This window comes from Apium graveolens, chromosome 6, assembly GCF_009905375.1.
Source record: "Apium graveolens cultivar Ventura chromosome 6, ASM990537v1, whole genome shotgun sequence".
NCBI classification, from domain to species: domain Eukaryota; kingdom Viridiplantae; phylum Streptophyta; class Magnoliopsida; order Apiales; family Apiaceae; genus Apium; species Apium graveolens.
This window is the reverse complement of record NC_133652.1, coordinates 56,045,051-56,050,479: the sequence shown is the minus strand read 5'-3', so window position 1 is coordinate 56,050,479 and position 5,429 is coordinate 56,045,051. Positions and strand designations below refer to the sequence as shown.

The window sequence follows — 5,429 nt, the reverse complement described above, 5'->3', positions numbered from 1 at the left end:
CCTTTTCAGCATCAGCTACTTTTCCAGACCTTAAGGTAATAGCCTTGACTTGCTCTTTAGCTTCCTTCCTGCCTGGTACTTCCGTGTCACTGGGAAGAGTGTCAGGTTGACGATTGAGCACTGCATTGGCTAATTGACCGATTTGATTTTCCAAGGTCTTGATAGAAACCGCCTGACTCTTGCACAACAGCTTAAGTTCCTCAAAATCAGCACTAGTAGGTGCAGCTGCACTTCCCTGTTGAGGATATGATTGCCTTGTAGCATACTGATGTGGTTGCTGGAATCCAGGTGGGTTAAACTGTTTACTCACTCCTTGCTGATATGGTGGCTGAATAGCATTCTGATTATTTCCACAGCTGAAATTTGGATGATTTTTGTTGTTAGGATGATAGGTCGCTGGCACAGGCTGCTGTTGTCGCTGATAATTATTCACATACTGAACCGATTCGTTGACAAGAGAACACTGATCCGTAGCATGAGAACCTGCACAAAGCTCACAAACCATAGCTATTTGATTAACTCCATACGTAGCCAAAGAATCAACCTTCATTGATAGCGCTTGGAGCTGGGCTGCAATAGCGGTGGCTGCATCAACTTCCAGAATACCTGCGACCTTGCCTGACGTCATCCTCTGAGTTGGGTTTTGATGCTCATTTGCAGCCATCGTCTCGATAAGATTATACGCCTCAGTATAGCTTTTAGCCCATAAGGCGCCTCCAGCTGCTGCATCGAGCATGGGCCGAGATTGGGCCCCCAAACCATTATAAAAACCAGTGATTACCATCCAATCCGGCATTCCATGATGTGGACATTTTCTCAACATTTCCTTGTAGCGTTCCCAAGCCTCGCACATAGATTCTGTAGGTTGCTGCGCAAACTGAGTAAGAGCACTCCTCATAGCAGCAGTCTTTGCCATTGGATAAAACTTCACCAGAAAATTTTACGCAAGATCTTGCCACGTAGTGATGGACCCAGCTGGTTCAGAATATAACCAGTCTTTAGCCTTATCCCTCAGTGAGAATGGGAAAAGCCTCAACTTGATAGCCTCATCAGTCACGCCGTTATACTTAAAAGTGCTGCAGATCTCGACAAAATTTCTTATGTGCATGTTGGGGTCTTCAGTTGCCGCTCCTCCAAAAGAAACAGAATTCTGCACCATCTGAATAGTGCCCGGCTTGATTTCAAAGGTGTTAGCTTGAATAGCCCGATGAAGGATGCTTGACTGAATATCATCAATTTTAGGCCGAGAAAAATCCATAAGAGCTGGATCAGCCTGAACAATATGATCTCCCATGTTTACTGGTTCTTTCTGCTCAGCGCCTGAATCCGAATCCTCAAAATCTAACTTCTCCGGAATATCAAGAACTGCGTTTGTCTCCTCAGTTGTATCTAAAGTCCTCTTGCGAGCACGAGAACGAGTTTGCATAAATGCTTGCTAAAGTACCTGAAACACAACCGAAAAGAGTAATTAACTACTACGTCCTAATCACTGAGTCCTAATGACCAATGATGGTAAGTACATAAACTAAACAAATACACCGAGTCCCCGGCAGCGGCGCCAAAAACTTGTTAGGGCAAAATCGCGCACTAATATTCACACAAGTATACGCGTTCGCACGTAATATAGAATACTTTCTAGTTCGTTCCCTCAGAGACTCAGACTAATTTATTGTCTAATTTAACTCACTCACCAATGTATGATTACTTCTCAATGTTAAGATAATAACACTTAAAATTATTGATTAAATATTAACTATAATTAACTACTTAATTAACCACTTAACTAACACTTCAATTTATCAATAATAAAACACTCATGAGATCACAACTTCATTATTACTTCCTTCTATAGCCATTGTTATTACCTTTAGCATGTGACAGTGATGATATTAATCGAACAACACGAAACTGATAAAAGCCAACTTTTATTGTACTAATACCATTCTACCAAGCATCCACAATTAAGATAGAAGTTGAATAGTCATCAATTATGTTGAATTCCTATATATCTACAGAAATTGACAACACAACGATTTAAGCACAAGTTATCCCTTTTGATTACATAGGGCAAATAAAACTGTTAGAATTACCCACTAATCATGCTCAACGTACATGAACCTATGCTAGCATGGCAAGTTCTAAATCTCAAGATCCACCGTCGCTTCACAAGAGATTAACACCCTATCTTATATGATCGTGACGCACATAAGACGAATACGCACAACCAATACTAGATATCATGCAATCATCACATACTAAAGTATTAAACAATTAACTAAAGAATTCCATAATAAATCCGTTGCAACCCCATGATCACGATTAGCCCATAATAAAACTTATCGCCATCATGGGTTCATATGAAATCATAATAAACAACACGAGAAAATAATAACTAAACTAATTATATTAAAACAGAGTACGTCACAAGAGTAAATAAGTCAAAGCAAGAAAACTAGCATCCAACGTTACAACGAAACAAGAATCACAAGAAAATATGCTTCCTCTTCGCTGCAGTGTGCTAAATCGGTCTTCTTCCTTATCTCCTTCGCTTCTTGCGTAAAACACAATCTAAAACATAATCTTCTTAATACTCTCCATGAAAACGTCTCAAATCTACTTATATAATAGTCCCATAAAACTCAGATTACATAGAAGTTGGAAGCCAAACAGAAGTAGAAGTCTAAAATAATTTATCCTTTTCCCCGACCCTGCGCGGCCGCTCAGCATTTCTGCGCGGGCGCGCAAGGCTGCTGCGCGGCCGCTCAGCGTTGCTGCGCGGGCGCGCAGGTCCCTTCTGGAAAAAATCCAGGTTTGCTCCGTTTCTTCGCCGTAATCTGCCCGTTCTTTTCCTCTCGCAATGGTGAACACCTGCCAAGGCTTATTCTTGATGATTCCTCCTCCGAAATGCAACTAATACCCTGAAATGCATAAATACTAGAAAAACGCATCAAATACACAAAATACTTGATTTCAAGACACCAATTTAAGCCATTTTAAGACGTTCTAAGTGGTATAAAATGCCACTTATTACACCCCCAAACTTAAATCGATGCTTGTCCTCAAGCGTCACAGACTCAAAAACAAATAAAAATATGCATGAATGCAATCTATATGAAAATGCAACGATCCCCCTTACTACAATTAACCAACCAAATTGTCACGTCTCAACGAATGTAGTTAGACACTAAAGATCAATAAACTCATGCAAACGGACATACAGCCAGAAACGTGGTGTGTGCAAATGCTTAACAGATATGCTTCGGAACTAGACCAATTACTATGACTAGACTATCCTCAAGGCAATCCTACGATTATACAAAGAATAAAAATTCTAGGCACAAAGTGATATACAACACTACAAGAACTCTGGAGCTTACTACGGAATCGTGCTTTTTATTTACAACTCAAATGCTTATTTAACCGTGCAATGAGTGAGGTCCACAAAAGACTTATACAATGGTATCCATGTAACGAGCGTTAGGTTAGCGGATCCCAGACTCTAAAAGCCTTAGGTCACTAGGCACAAAGTCCCCTAAGAACTTAATAACTCGAATACCAAAGAGCCCACTCTTGATCAATTATGCAATTTTTTTTTTTTCTGAGCAAGTGCGTTTCGCTCCATCTTGCTCAACCCTAGACTACTCGCATAACATGCGAGCCGGCTACTAGCCATTTGACGCCTAGCCACAACTAGCAACAAATTCCATTTTTACTCTATTTTTTTTCTTTTTCATGCCTTTACCACTAAGAACCTATTATCAAATTCTAAGCATAATAAATAGATTATCCTCGAAAATAATCAGATCATAACAACAATCTAGCCCTTAAGCATTCTCTAAGACTTAGTGAAAATACAAGTGCTTCTAGCATGCATATCAACCTACACAACTTAATATCACTTTAATGCTATCACTACACTCGCATCAATATCACAATTCAGTCGATAAATCATTGCAAAAGGGATCATGGTATATGCATGAGCTATATGATATGACAAACAAATAAAGCTATATAAAAAAAACTATATGGCAAAAATTATGCAACTATATGAACTAACTATCATGAATATGCAGCTATATGTCACACACAAAATATTCCTTAACTACCACCCCCAAACTTAAAATCTTCACTGTCCCCAGTGAAGGTAGTAGAAAGGAACACAGGGTATACCTACTCGGAGTCATCATCATAATCACCCTCAGTGGGTGGAGTATCAGGCGGCGGGTATGCAGAGTCCTCACCAAAAACTGGCCACTGGATATCAGCTCCAAGGCCTCAAAAAGCACTCCCTAACGCAAGAGTGAGCTCCTGAGCAAACCTGCTCTGCGTCTCATACATGGCATCCATCCACCGTGAAAGCCTCCTATACTGGGCATCACCCATCCCAGCACCCTCCTGAGCTCTCGAAGAACCAGCCTCACCACGCCCTGGCCTAGCCATAGTAGCACCTCGTGCTGGACGTCCTCCTGGAAGACGATAACCCAGCCCATGCTCCTCAGGCTCACCACCGGTCCACTCCTGCATCCCATTCAGAGTGCCAGAATCTATCGGAGCTGCTGGCAACTGCAACTGCTCATGAGCCAGCCAGTTCACTCCCTACTGCTCGGCATAGCTTCGTAACCGTGGATGCATAAGGGATGTTCATATGCTTTGCTCCCCTCAAAAACTTCAGAATTCCTTGGTAGATAAACTCACCAAGGTCCACATAGTATTCCTCATTCAGAATTCCCCACAACAGCTGTGCTCTCTCAACTGTGACCTCGTGTGCATGTGAAGAAGGCAAAATATTAGCACATATAAATGCATTCCATGCACGGGCATACCTGTTCATGGCGATCGCCGGAAAGTGACGATACTCATTATTGGCTGGACTGCGGTTCCAAACTGTGCCCGGTCGACAGAGAGTCGCACAAATCAAATCCAAGTCAAAATCCTCAGCAGTCTTTTCATTCCAGTTCTCCTCCATCGGGCTTCCTCTCTCGCTGTCCAATCACACGGCGAATCGCCGCAGGATGATAATCAACCGTCAGCTCACGAACTACTAGAAAACCCATTCTTTTCAGCCTTCGCGTTCGCGTATAACTCGCGAACAACACTCATCGGTACTGCTTCGGGTGACTCACAAAAAAGCTATCCACCCCTTCTCTGCAATCATGGGCAACAACTCACCATCCCTCCCTGATGGTAAAAAACCCCCTCTCCTTCAGAATCGGCTTCCCCAACAGCCTAGTGTACTCCTCCTCCGCAGCTCTGTCAGTTAACCGAGGCCTTACAGCAGTACCCCTTGATGAATCAGTAGTAGGAACTGTGCTGCTGCTGTCAATAGTGCGTGCTCTCTTGGGTGCCATTGATTTGTGAATAAAAGTGTGTAAGAACTGATTTTTGATGTTTATGAGAGGGTTTAAGTGTAGGAAGTTTGTGGGAGATAT

The 5,429-nt window shown here is 42.1% G+C and overlaps 1 non-coding gene across 1 annotated transcript; it reads left to right on the top strand.

The window, feature by feature from the left end:
• The first annotated feature begins 794 nt into the window (after positions 1-794).
• LOC141669409 (small nucleolar RNA R71) lies at positions 795-901 on the top strand. Its single transcript, XR_012553695.1, has one exon. It is a non-coding gene; the product is annotated as a small nucleolar RNA R71 (small nucleolar RNA).
• Positions 902-5,429: the final 4,528 nt, after the last annotated feature.